The 13,954-nt window shown below is 34.4% G+C and overlaps 1 pseudogene; it reads right to left on the reverse strand.

Annotated features, from left to right (window-relative positions):
* Positions 1 to 3,096: 3,096 nt before the first annotated feature.
* LOC143386169 (fumarate hydratase, mitochondrial-like) lies at positions 3,097 to 4,451 on the reverse strand (annotated as a pseudogene).
* Positions 4,452 to 13,954: the final 9,503 nt, after the last annotated feature.

Genomic DNA, 13,954 nt, shown 5'->3' on the forward strand with positions numbered 1-13,954 from the left:
TTAAGGTAAGAGTTGGCATCAGCTGATTGTTTGAGATGACATTGATGGACAAATGTTCTATTGAGAGCATATTATCTGAATTGCTGTAGTCTTTTTTTTTTAATTAATTTTTATTGTAGGTTGTTCAAAACATTACATAGTTCTTGATATATCATATTTCACACTTTGATTCAAGTTGGATATGAGCTCCCATTTTACCCCATATACAGATTGCAGAATCACATCAGTTGCAGAACCATTGATTTACATATTGCCATTCTGGTGTCTGTTGTATTCTGCTGCCTTTCCTATCCTCTACTATCCCCCCTCCCCCCTCCCCTCCCCTCTTCTCTCTCTACCCCCTCTACTGTAGTTCATTTCTCCCCCTTATATTTTTCCTCCTTTTTCCTCACTTCCTCTTGTATGTAATTTTGTATACCCCTGAGGGTCTCCTTCCATTTACATGCAATTTCCCTTCTCTCTCCCATTCCCTCCCACCTCTCATCCCTGTTTAATGTTAATCTTCTTCTCATGCTCTTTGTCCCTACTCTGTTCTTAGTTACTCTCCTTATATCAAAGAAGACATTTGGCATTTGTTTTTAAGGGATTGGCTAGCTTCACTTAGCATAATCTGCTCTAATGCCATCCATTTCCCTCCAAATTCTATGATTTTGTCATTTCTTAATGCAGAGTAATACTCCATTGTGTATAAATGCCACATTTTTTTTATCCATTCGTCTATTGAAGGGCACCTAGGTTGGTTCCACAGTCTTGCTATTGTGAATTGTGCTGCTATGAACATGGATGTAGCAGTGTCCCTATAGTGTGCTCTTTTTAGGTCTTTAGGGAATAGACCGAGTAGGGGAATAGCTGGATCAAATGGTGGTTCCATTCCAAGCTTTCCAAGAAATCTCCATACTGCTTTCCAAATTGGCCGCACCAATTTGCAGTCCCACCAGCAATGTACAAGAGTACCCTTTTCCCCACATCCTCGCCAGCACTTGTTGCTGTTTGACTTCCTAATGGCTGCCAATCTTACTGGAGTAAGATGGTATCTTAGGGTGGTTTTGATTTGCATTTCTCTGACTGCTAGAGATGGTGAGCATTTTTTCATATACTTGTTGATTGATTGTATGTCCTCCTCTGAGAAATTTCTGTTCAGGTCCTTGGCCCATTTGCTGTAGTCTTAAAGAAGGTTAAAATACAATTTGTTACAGAAATATATGTGAATGTGAGGCATGCAAAGCATGGGGTGTGTATAGACTGAGAAGGAATTTCTTATCAGTCTTTATAAAGTCCTTGAGAATTTCTTCTCTCAGGTAGGCAGGTATGAGTTCTTTCTCTTCATTAATACCTGGCTCTAATTTTGTCTCATTCTGGCAAGAATGATTTATCTTGGTGTCAACAACTTTCACAATTGTTTTTTCCTTTTAAATTGCAGAGCAGTATTCTGTTGGGCTGATACATCACATTTTGTTTATCATTCACCAGTCGATGTACATTTTAGTTGTTTCCAGTTTCAGGTTATTAGCAATAACGCTACTATGCCTTTGCATACCAGTATTAACGTGGAAATGTTATCTTGAGTAAATGCTTCAGAGTATAATTTCTGGGTTGTATTTTTTATTTTATGAGAACTGGTAGCCAAGTGTAGTGGTGAATGCCTCAGGAAACTGAGGCAGGAGGATTGCAAATTCACATCCAACCCCAGCAACTTAGTGAGACTCTATCTCAGAAAAAAAAAGGCCTGGGGATGTGGGTCAGTAGTTAAGTGCCCCTGCCCCTGGTTAAATCTCTGGTATTAAAAAAAAAAAAAAAAGAAAAAAAAGAAAGAAAAAAAAGAAATTGCTAAACTGTTTTCAAAGTGACTAAACAATTTGCATTCCCTCTAACAATATAGTAGACTTACAGCTGCTCTTCATCTGTACCAGCACTCTTGATATTGCCTGTATTTTAAATTTTGTTCATTATGATCATATATAATAGTATGTTATTGTGGATTTAATGTGCATTTCCTTGATGACTGATGACATTATCATTTTTCCTTGTAATTGTTAATCATCTGTATGTTTTACTTAGTACTGGTTCAAATCTTTTATCTCTCTTTTTTAAATTGGGTTATTTGTCTTATTGTGTTGTAAGAATTCTTTGTTAGTTATTCTGAATACAAGTCCTTTACCAGGTAGATGTTTTCTCAATACTTTATCTAGTCTGAGGCTTACTTTTTCATTTTCTTGGTGTTTTTTGAGGAACAGAAGTTTTTAATTTTTATAACATACAGTAAAGTTTTTTCTTTCATGGTTGGTACTTTTTCTGTTCTAATTAATCTTTTCCTAACCTAAGGTTATCTAGTCTTTTCTCTTATGTTTTCTTTGAGAAGTTTTATAGTTGAGCTCTTACATTCAGATCAAGGGTCTTTTCAAATTAATTTTTATAAAAAAAGTGACATAAGGGCAGAGGTTAAATTTTTTTCTCCTCATCTCCTCTCCCTTCTCTCCACCCCTCTCCTCTCCTTTCCTTTCATTTCTTCCATTGTTCAGGAACTTTTTGTTGAAAAAACATTCTTTCTCTACTGATTTATTAATATGATTATGTGGTTTATAAGTCAATTTGATTTTATCATAGTACAAAAATAAAGTTAGCATAATTTGAAAAAAAATCAACCATATATAGTTGGATCTATTTCTATAATCTCTTTTGTGTTCCACTGATATGTATGTCTGACTTTAAGCCAATTTTACATTGTCTCGGTAACTGTAGCTTTATGCTAGTCTTGAAATTAGGAAGCGTGAGATTTCTAATGCTCCTTAAAGATTTTTTTGGGGGGAACTCTTCTAGGTCCTTGGAATTTCAATATAAAATTTTGAATTAGCTTGTCAATTTATATATTTTAAAAAAGCTGCTGTGATTTTGATAGGGATATACTAAACATAGATAAATTTGGCAGAAACTGATATCTTAACAATATTGATTCTCCTATCATACATGCTGTATTTTTTTAATTACATGTTTATTTTTATTATAAATTTATTTCAATCCCTTTGGATTCAGCATGTCCTTAGGCTTTACCCACTCATCAAACTGCTCTGCTGTGAGATAGCTAAGTCAATAGCAGTTTCATTTAAGGTTCATCTTTTTTGTGTGTGTAGTCCCCAACACAGTTTTCTGTGATGGAAACTGAACATCCCCCTGCCACCTGGCTGAGTGTAATACATTTTTAATCATCATTGGTTTGAAAAAATTCATCTCAAAATGTCCATTGCTGTCTCCAACAGTAACAGTGACAAGATTCCCCATGACTTGGGCTACAAACATGGTCATAGTTCATCTTGTCTGGCATGATACTGCTTCGTGGTTCATTTTCAGGCAAGGTCAGTTCTCCTAGGCCAGACTGAGGACCAGAAGCCAGAAAACGAGTATCATTTTCTATCTTCATCAGAGTGTATGCAGTAGTGTTTATGGCTCCACTGACCTCCGCTAAAGCATCATGAGCAGCCAGAGCTTCAAATTTATTTGGAGCAGTATCAAAAGGTAAGCCTGTGAGTGTAGCCACTTTTGCAGCAACCTTTTCTGCAAGGCTATTTTAATATTTAAACCAGAGCCAACAGCAGTGCCTCCAGTTGCTAGACATAGATTCTTGACATTCTAGCTTTTATTCTGGCTATGCATATTGTACCTATTGAACATAACCACTAAATTCCTGCCTAAGGGTAAGTGGAACATCCTGAGCATGAGTACACCCAAATATAATGATCTGTGCAAACTCTTTGGATTTTTGCATTGAAAGCATCATGTAGCTTCTGCAGTTCTGGTAACAGTACTTCATGAACTTCTACTGCAGCTACAAGTTGTATTACTGTGGGAAAAGTATCATTGAGCTCTGGCTTTTATTATCATCGTTATTGGGATGTACAGGGTTCTTGCCACTAAGCTCACCTCCTAACATTTCAATTGCTCTATTACTAATAACTTTACATTTATATTTATATTCATATTTGTATGGGTTCCTGATCCAGTCTGTCATACCGCAAGGGGAAAATGATCATTTAATTTGCCTTCAGCTACCTTATCTGCTGCCTTCATTATTGCATTAACAAGCTTTGGATCAAACCATAATCCTGATTTAATTGAGCAGCCGCTCACTTCAAGATGCCAAAAGCTTTAAAAACTGGGGTCAGATGAAGTCTGCTACTTCTAGGCTTACTAGCCTATCCTACAATCCTGCCTTGACTATTTTTCATACTCTGGTTGGGCTCCATTAGGATATGTAATGTATTTTATTAACCCTTTTCACATATTAAAATCTTGGCATACATTCTCTCATACCTCCAATCTTAAAGTTCTTTGTAGATCTTATGTCTGGGTGCCAAAATACTTATCATTTGGGACCTTCAGTTCACCAAAGTGTCATATTCAATTCAGAAGGAATTTTGGCTTGCCATTCAAGCCATGTTCAGGGGCCCAAGTGGGAGGACAGCCACATCACTCACAGGAGCTAAGACAGCAGCTAGAATAAGCAGGAAGCCACTAGATCGTGCAAAGAAGCAGAGTTTCATATATCCATGTTCTGTATCTTTTCATTTATTTAGATATTAAATTTTTCCCAGAAATACTTCACAATTTTATTGTATTTTGTTAAATGTATTCCTGAGTATTTTGTTTGATTCTATTTTATATGACATTTCCCCACATTTTAATTTTTAATGTTTTTACTAGTATATGAGAATTTTATATTTTGCCCCTGTATCTTGTGATCTTGTTAAAATTATAAATTTTAACAATTTTTTTGGTTGATTCTTTGGAACTTCCTATGAATAGCATCACGTCATCCAAAAAACAAAGGTAGTTTTACTTCTTTCTGTAACTATATGAATTTTATTTATTTTTCTTACTAATTGTACTGGCTAATATCTCCAGTATAATGTTTAAATAAAAGTGGTGAGAACAGACATGTTTGTTAATGTTCCTGGGGGAGCATATTCAGCATTTAAGAATTTAAGATGAGGTTAAATCTGTTTTGAGTAGATATTTTTGTTATATTGAGGAAGATTCCATCTATTTCTAGTTTGCTGAGAGTTAGGGTTAATCCTGAAACTATATTAAATTTTATAAATATTTTTATGTTTATTTATGGAGATTATATTCTTTTTCCTTTTTATTCTGTTGATATGGTGAATTGCAAGGATTTGAATATGGGGCCAACTTCACATACGGGAAATAAATTGCACTTCAAGATGCAATTTATTTCTTTTTATCTGTTGCTGGTTTCAATTTACTAATATTTTGTTAAAACTTTTCAAATTGAGGTTCAAGAAGGATATTTCCTGGCAAGTTTTATGGTTTTGAAGAATCTTTGTCTGTTTTTGCTATTGGGGAATTGCTGTCAACATAAAATAAATTGGTAAGTGTTATCCCATTTTCTATTTTATGGAAGAGTTTTTATAAAATTTGTATCATTTCTTCTTTAGTTATTTGATAGATTTCATCAATGAAGCCATCTGGAACTGGAGTTTTATTGTGGCAAAATTTTAACTATGAATATAATTTCTTTAATAGACATATGACAATTTAGGTTATTTGTTTCTCTTTGAGTAAGATTTGGTAATTAATTATTTAAAGAAATTTATCCATTTCAATTAAACTATCTAATGTATTGGCAAAACATGTTCAAAATATTCTCCTGTCCTAGGGGATCTCTAGTGATGTCTTCATTCCTGATACTGATATTTTGTTCCTGTGTATTCTTGGTCATTTGGTGACAGTTTTATTTGTTTTTTGTTTGTTCATTTGGTCCTGGGGCTTGAACCTATGGGCTTGTGTATGCTAGCTAGGCAAGAGCTGCTACTGAAATATATGCCCAGCCCTTTTTTGTAATCAAAAAAATTTTTTGAGATAGGGTCTTGCTAATTACTCAGGCTAGCTTTGAACCTCAGGTTTATCAGTTTTAATGAGCTACTAAAGAGCAAGTTTTTATTTTCTCTTCTTTTCTTTTTGTTGTTGTTTTCTATGTCACTAATTTCTCCCATTATATCTCCCATTCTTCTTGCTTTATTATTTGTGTTTTATTTTTTGCTAGTTGTTAAGATGGAAATTAAAAAGCATCTATTAGAAATCTTTCTAAAATAACTATTTAATATAAATTTCCCTCTAAACAGTGCTTTAGCTGTGTTCCACTAATTTTGATTCATTTTATTTTCATTGAAATAAAAAAAATATTTTTCAATTTCTATTGTGTTTTCTTCTCTAACTTGATAGCTATTTAAAAGTGTTACATTTAATTTCCAAATAGTTTTCTCTTATTGATTTCTCATTCAATTCCAATATGTTCAGAGAACATATTTAAGATATTTTGAATTCTTTTTTATTTCTTTTTGGTGAATGTACATGAAAATAATATATATTTCTCTATTGTGAGCAAAGTGTTCTATAAATGTCCACTGGGTTGATTTAGTTGATAGTGTTGTCAAAAATCTATATCTGTAATGATTTTTTTTGGCCTGATTGCTCTGTCAGATACTGACAGAGGTGTATCTCAACTATGATTGTGACTGTTCTGTCATTTTCCCTAAGTGTGCCTTTTCTGCCTCAGAAGTACCAGGATGGGTCCTGTAATAGAGCAAACACTTGCCAGGCCATTAAATATAAGTCTCCTTCTCTGAATTACTCCCAAAATTTATCCAGATTTTATAATTTTATGCTCACTTTTGGTATCCAAGAGATGAAGGGAATATGATTGTTTCTTTACAAATTTAGTATTCCTCAAGAAGATGACTTTTCCATCCCTTTCCTGTCCTCTTTTCATGTTAGGGGAGAGATGGTTGTTCCAATTAGCAGAATTTCAAATATTGGGTACTTTACTTTTTTTTTTTAAATTTCTAATAGTGGGGCCTTGGTGAGAATTCCAGGGGAAAATAGGAAAAATTCTGTTAAATAAATTGAACTTTAAAGAAACTGAATTACTAAATGAGTTTATACTGTTCTCCTTGAAATTCTTTGCAAAAATAAAAAAATTCTTTGCTATAATTACTTATACTGCTCACTGAGGGAAAAACTGTTTAGCCAAACTGATGTTGTTACAGCTGAGGCTCATTCCAAAATTCCAAAGTGTTTGTTTAATGTTACAGAGTGATCATTTTTTCAATAGAGCAAAGGCCAGCATGCAAAAGCCAGTATTGCACAAGGAAAGCATATCATGTTATCAACATCAAAGTGGAGGAAAATATTTAGTTTCTTGCTTGAGTTTAACTTTATAAGATGTATCTGTTTGAGGATTCATTCAGCAGCAATGTTCTGATTTGCAGGAACATCTGCCAGTCCCTTTGAGCCTATGTAACACAAAACTTTGCAATTTTTGTTTTCTTGTGACTTTTGGAGAATATTTCCTTGAGGAAAATAATAAAAATAAAAATACATATTGGACATTAAATTATAAATGCAGGTGGAAGGAGAGAAATAGGATTTATATGATGGATCCTAAAATAGGCCAGGTACTGTGGTAGGTGCTTACAACCATTTCCTTATTTCATCATCTCAATACCCCTAAGTGATATATTAGCCCCATTTTATAGCCCCATTTTCAGAGCATTACAAGATCCCCTGATTGGCAGAAATTGAGATTAGAACCCAGATCTCTCTAGTACCAAAGTTCATATCCTTTGCTGTACATTATGTGCTGTCATTTATAAGGTGGTCAAACACAAAAGTAACCCACATTTCATGGCTGTTTTTATCTATTAGTTCAGTGGTTTCTAGAATGGCCCTGATTAAGAGTGGTTAGCAGTTGAATCCACAAAATGTCATCTTTCTTTTTAGATTCATTTTGTTAGGGAAGCTTTGATCATGCCATGTTCTTTAAGCAGACCCTGAGTATTTTACTTTAGATAACTTTCGTATTATACAGTGTTGACATCACTTTGGACTCTAGCCTTTTCAGATGTTAGACTCAATTTGCCAGGAATGAACAGTGAGCAACTTTGGACCTTCTACCTAGATAATGAGGAAGGACTAGGAAAGTTTAAGATCAACAGTAAGGTTGATCAGATAGTAGGAACAAGAAAGCTAGTTGAGAGGTTACTGTAGGTGTTAGAATTCAGTGTGATATATTATCAGAGTGCCCAAATGACTTGCTACAAGAGGGAATGAACACTCAAAGTAGTAATCTAATCACTGTTCATGTGATCAGTGACCATACAGTTGTGTGATCTAGGACAGTGATTTCTGAAATCAGAATCTCTGTGGCTAGGGCCCAGAAAGTTGTATATGAAAAAGCTTTCCAGATGATTCTCATGCATGTTCATGTTTGAGAACCTCTGAACTAGAGGAGCAGAACAGCAAGTAGCAGGAAGGAGCAAACCAGAGTCATTGGTAGTTTGACTGACTGCCTCAAATATTTAATAAAAAAGTATTGAAAGTGCGAGACCACTGAGTTAGGTGCTGGTAATACAGAGATAAAGAGATAGAGTGTCTCTGGTGATGGGATAAAGAAAAGAATGCATTGGATTCAGGTTGTATTGAACTTGATGAATCGAAGCGGTGGTGTTCTACAGTCAATTGAAAGTCCAACTGGACTGAAAAGAGATCTGGCCTACAGAGTTAACAGTCCATAATTGTGTGAGGAACTAAAACCCTGGGATCTGACTGTCCTGGGTGGAAGCGAGTAGGTGTGGCAATGTGGAATGAGAAAAAGGTCAAAAGTCTGAGATTCCTTGATGTCCTGTTAACTACTTCCTCTCCAATCAACAGTACACTGATATCTGTTCTTCTGTTCACACCTTTAGTGAAGGCAGATCTCCTGCCCTAAATAGTATGAGATAGTTGCACACAGGATACCCAAAACTGGTCTGTTTCTTCTTGGGTTAACCTTGGTAGTTTGTGCCTTTCAATGAATTTGTCTGTTTTTATTAAAGTTGTCAAATTTATTGTTGTAGCATTGTTTATAATGTTCCATTTTTATATGTTTAATACTTTTAGATGGGTACAAACAAAAACCTTTACAACTACAGATGTCAATTCTTTTATTACTGATAATGGTAATTTTTTTTCATGGTCAGTCTGGCCAAAGGTTTATAAATTTTATTGATTTTTCCAAGATCCAGTTTTTGGTTTTTCTAATTGTTTTTCTGACCCATGTAATATTAATAAATTATTGCATAAGTTTTTGGTTATCCCATTTACCATTCACATATCATGGAATATTTGCACTTTTATCCTGTGCTCTTTTGAGGAAATATAGGTATTTTTTCATTTTTACTATTAGTAGTTTTATGTTTATAATTTAATATTTGATACATATTGCTTTGGTCTCAATATTTGGGTCTCCCCACTGCAAATTCTTAGTTTGAAATTCTAACCCCCAAGGTAATGGTGTTAGAAAGTGAGACCTTTGAGAAGTGATTAGGTCATGAGGGCAGGGTCCTTATGATTGTGATTAGTCTCCTTAAGAAAGAAACCAGAGGGGTGGCTAACCTCTTTGGTCATGTGAAGACTTCTTCAGATACTAAATATGCCAGTGCAGATCTTAGACTTTAAGCTGCTAGACTGAGAAAAATAAATTTCTATTGTCTATAAGTTACTCAATTTATGGTATTTTGTTGAAGCAAGCTGAATAAAGTATGACACATATGAAAACATATATTACATTTGTAGGTCAAGAAATATAGTCAAATACCTATGAGATTTATATGTTATAAATTGTCAGATCTCATCCATTCTGATTTATTCTCTCCACTTTGAGAGGATACCAAAGTAGAGGCATACATTCTTTTTAAAGTTTTAATTGTACCTAAGAAAAATTTTTCTCAGTACCAATCAAGTTTGCCTAGATTCTAAGCTAACATTCACTAAGTGCTTGCTATGTGCAATGTAGTTTCTATTAGTGTCCTAAGAATCAGGTGTCAAAATCATCTTTTCTATTGATGAAATTTACTTTAAGCTTCATTGCACAGAAAACCCAGCACTAGCTTAAGCAGACATGGGTTTATTTTTTTCTCTTAACAAAAAGTCTGCAGTTAGTATTTCAAAAATAGTATGGCAGCTCAACAATGTTACATGTGACCTGTTTTTTATGGTAAGTTTCCCAGGAACAGATTCTGTGTTAAGGGTTTTTGAACTTGTGATTTATTACTAAGGTAGTGCTTTCAAGAAAAACTAGGGAAATTAGGGCAAGAGAGGCCAATCTATGTAGCCTTTAAGCAAGGAAATAATCTTATGCTAAAATCCAGCAGAAGTAGCTTCAGTATGAACTCAAGGAGGGAAGTTCTGAGTGAATGCTTGGTAAGGTTGGTGGGAGAAATATAAACTCAGACACTCATATCTTTCTGTGCAAGAGGGCAAAGCATCATTTATACCATCAGGCCTGTCCTTGTGAGAAGAACTGCAAATGCTGGATATTGAAAGTACACAGAAGATGGTGGTGGTGAAGATGTGTGGTATTCACAGAAATGTCATCAAAGGATCTAGTGTAAATGAATCCAAGGAGACTTGGACAGAGCATCAATACTGTCTGCTATACCAGAGTTATATCTTTCACTCTGCCATTTTTTAATGTATAGGTCTTTGTTCCCCCTCATCATCACCTCCTGATCAGAAGGTAGTTATTGTACATTCAGTTTCATATCTATGGCCCTGGTACGAAGATGGGATGCTGAAAAGGGACATATCAGTCGAACATGTCCCTTAAAAAAGTTCTTCTCAAACACTTATCCTGCTTATATTTTACTGTCTGGAACTATATCAAATGGTTACCGTAGACATCTGGAATGGGTTGTTTTTAGTTGGGTAAACGACTAACTGGAACAAAATGAAGTTCCACTGGTAAGCAAGTAGGGTAGAGTAGATAACTAGAAGATTTGGTACATATCCATTTTACAGAGAAACAAAAGTTTCATACCTTGTTGAAGACACACCACCTGTAAGTGGTAAGCCAAGCCTATGTTTTGAATAAAGTGGGCAGTGATTCATGCATTCTGTTTATGATAATGTCCTGTAGGATAGGCTAAAAACTGTGATTGGGTGTGGACATGTGTTACTTCTTATTGACACCTCAACAAGAAATAGCTCATTGATTTTGTCTCTACCAGCTGGCTTTCTTTCGTCTCTTCCACCCAATATTTAGATTTAGCTTGAATCTTGACTATTAATGGAATTGGAACAACTGAATTTACCCTTTTTGCTCAAGATTTAAGAAACCTGCTTAACATGACTTTGAGAATAGATATATAAACAAATCAGGTGGATACTAGGGTACAGGGGTAGAGAATTCAGTCCTGTTTCTTTCCTTGATGACAGACTCTCACTGATTTCTGTCACCTTGTATGATTATGTACTGCAGAGTTGGAATTTTAATATATACTATATATGTACATTATACAAGTTTCATATGGACAAGGAGAATAGCTTAGATATATTCTATACTTTCACAATGTTCAGTGTATATGGTATGTAATTAATTAGTTACTAATAGGAGTGAGATTTCTGGTCTGTACAGGTCATAGTATGAGAGAAGAAGGGATTTGGGGACAAGTCTGACCCAATCTCCACTAGACCATCTCATTTGAAGATTTCACTGTTCACCTTGAAATTTCTTATATGAAGCACTAAGATTGAAATTGTTATTTCTGATTTGTTTTGTTCTGTGTAAGTAGAGATTATGAATCCATCATCCTAGACTTAATTCAAGGTGCTACATTCTAATTAAATTAGCAATTTCCTTTCCAAGTGTCCCCTTCAAATTCAACTCTTAATTACTTCCCCCCCATTCTAAATGACTTCACTCATTCAAATGAAATTTTCTTGACCATATTTCAAGTGTTATGGTTTAGATATGAGGAATCCCTCAAAAGGTCATGTGTGAGACAAAACAAGAAAGCTTAGAGGTGAAATGATTGGGTTATGAGGACCTTAACTTAATCAGTGCAATAATCCACTTGAATGGATTAACTGGGTGGCAACTGTGGGCAGATAGGATGTGGCTGAGAAGGTAGGTCACTGGGGATGTGCCTTAGGGATATATGTTTTGTCCCTGATGAGTAGACCTGTCTTCTTCTTGATTTCCATGTCTTAAGAAGCCTTCTTCTGCCAGACCCTTTTGCCTTGGTGTTCTGCCTCACCTTGGACTCAGAACAACGGAGTTAGCTGTCTATGAGCTGAGACCTCCGAAACCATAAGCCAAAGTAAACCTTTTTCCTCTTCTAAATTGTTTTTGTTGGGTCTTTTGGTCACAGTGACAAAAAGCTGACTAAAATATCAAGGTATCCAAAAATACATAGAAACTTACAAAATATAAATAAGAGAGGAAAAGAAGTTTTGACATAATTATCATTTCTGATACAGTTAAATGGACACATTCTGTCTGGTAATGTATACTATGGGTCATCCAAAAAAAAATACAAGTAAGTAACAATACCTTGAATATTTTAATTAAATAACATTGATTATGATAATGGTGGAAAATATTTTTTAAAAAGAAAAAACAAAATCAGATAGCTGACTTAAAAGATATCTAAATAAGGAGTCATAAATCTCAGATTAAGTTCTAATGAAGGTATGTGTTAGCTGTTTGATCTTGGGTAAAAATCATCTAACATTTTTGTAAGGGCTTCTCTACCAGGCACTGAGAAGACAAAAGCAAAAGTCTTACTTGACTTTGAATTAGCAAAAATATCAGTAAATATTTGACTTTCTCTAGAAACCAACATTGATAAATTAGGGTGTGCTTACTTTCACTTAAGAATTTCAGAATATTCACCAGGTGTAGTGGCACACGCCTATAATCCCAGTGGGTCAGGAAGCTGAGGCAGGAGGTTTTCGAGTTTAAAGCCAGCCTCAGCAACTTATCTGGCCCTAAGAAACTCAGTGAGACCATGTTTATAAATAAAATACGAAAAATGGCTAGGGATGTGACTCAGTGGTTACGCACCCTTGGGTTCAATCCCCAGAACCAAAAGAAAAAGAAAAAAAATAGAATATTGAGTTGTTTTATGATAAAATCTTTATAGCCATGCATTCTTTTAAAAAGTACAGTTTTATTCAGGATTACAAACAGTATAATGGACATATTTAGTTTATAATTATTTTAAGTATATCATACAGATGCACACAATGTTTACTATTTTTTGAAGGAAATGATATAGGTTATTTTATTTTTGTCTTTATGGTAAAGTTTTAACAAATTATGAAACAATGATATATTATTCTACAGTTGCATAATTTTTATACAATGATTCTCAGCATCTTTTATCTTATACCCATTAGGTTCCAATGAATTAGAAATTTCAAAGTCCACTTTCAGCAAAGGTTACATGTCATCAATTTTCTATTATTATTATTTGCCATTAATTATAAGCCATGCTATGGAAAATTATAATAGAAATTGCTAAAGATTGAAATAAGCAAAAACCATTCATTTACTAGTTCAAAATGTTATTATATGATCATTAATTTTAGTACCTTAGTAACAGTAAAACACAAAGATGTTCAGTGAACAATTTTGCCATCAGTAGGCAAAAGTTCTACAGTATTAGGTACCGTATGTAAAAATTCTACATTGTCAGGTACACAAAGCAGAATAAAGGTAAGCATGAAGAGTTCAGATGAAATGGAAATGAACATGGGGGTAGTGGTGCCAAAGGATACCTTGGTTAAGATAACTGAAGAAGGGACAGAGTTAAATGAATATTCTATCCGAGCAGAGTCATTGAGAAGCTAAACAACAAAAAGACCTGCTGTGTTCATGGAAAGCAAGGATTAGAAGAAATTTTATCCAAGGTGATGAGCATATCAAAAGTCATAGATCTTGGAAGGTAGGATGCATAAATGTGAATGGCAGCCAGTTATTGAAATTTTAATGTTAATTTTGTGTCTTTTTTTGGGTCTTAGTAAATTAGAGGATTTCTGGTTTCATTATAGTATTTGGATCCCATGCTACTCGAATGCCCTAACCATTCTACTATAACAGTATTTTAAGAAAATGTTTCAG

This window comes from Callospermophilus lateralis, chromosome 2 (genome assembly GCF_048772815.1).
Source record: "Callospermophilus lateralis isolate mCalLat2 chromosome 2, mCalLat2.hap1, whole genome shotgun sequence".
Classification (NCBI taxonomy): Eukaryota; Metazoa; Chordata; class Mammalia; order Rodentia; family Sciuridae; genus Callospermophilus; species Callospermophilus lateralis.